The sequence below is a fragment of the Crocuta crocuta genome, unplaced genomic scaffold, assembly GCF_008692635.1.
Source record: "Crocuta crocuta isolate KB4526 unplaced genomic scaffold, BGI_CrCroc_1.0 scaffold69-1, whole genome shotgun sequence".
In the NCBI taxonomy this organism is placed as follows: domain Eukaryota; kingdom Metazoa; phylum Chordata; class Mammalia; order Carnivora; family Hyaenidae; genus Crocuta; species Crocuta crocuta.
The window spans coordinates 884,303-884,504 of record NW_027551577.1 but is presented as its reverse complement, the minus strand read 5'-3'; the positions used below and the strand labels follow the sequence as shown (position 1 = coordinate 884,504).

Here is a 202-nt window from a genome sequence, read left to right as displayed (position 1 = left end):
CCCCCCCCCCCCCGCCGCGGGGAGGAGGAGCGGACCAGACGCCGCCGCCGGACGACGGGACGCGGAGGCGGCTCGGCTCCTCCAGGTAGGCGGCAGGGCCAGGCCTTGGATGCCGGGGAGCTGGGCGGCGGCTGAAGGGGCCGAGCTCCTCGGCGGCCCGGCCTGGGCAGCGTTGATGGGGCGCGCCCGCGGCCGGCAGGTC

The 202-nt window shown here is 81.2% G+C and overlaps 1 protein-coding gene across 1 annotated transcript in view; it reads left to right on the top strand.

Moving 5' to 3' along the window:
- The first annotated feature begins 1 nt into the window (after position 1).
- RAF1 (Raf-1 proto-oncogene, serine/threonine kinase) overlaps positions 2-202 on the top strand; it is an 80,343-nt gene continuing 80,142 nt past the window's right edge. Inside the window, exon 1 of the mRNA XM_077751579.1 lies at positions 2-85. The gene's annotated coding sequence lies outside the window, so the exon portion shown is untranslated. The remainder of the gene's footprint in view (positions 86-202) is intronic.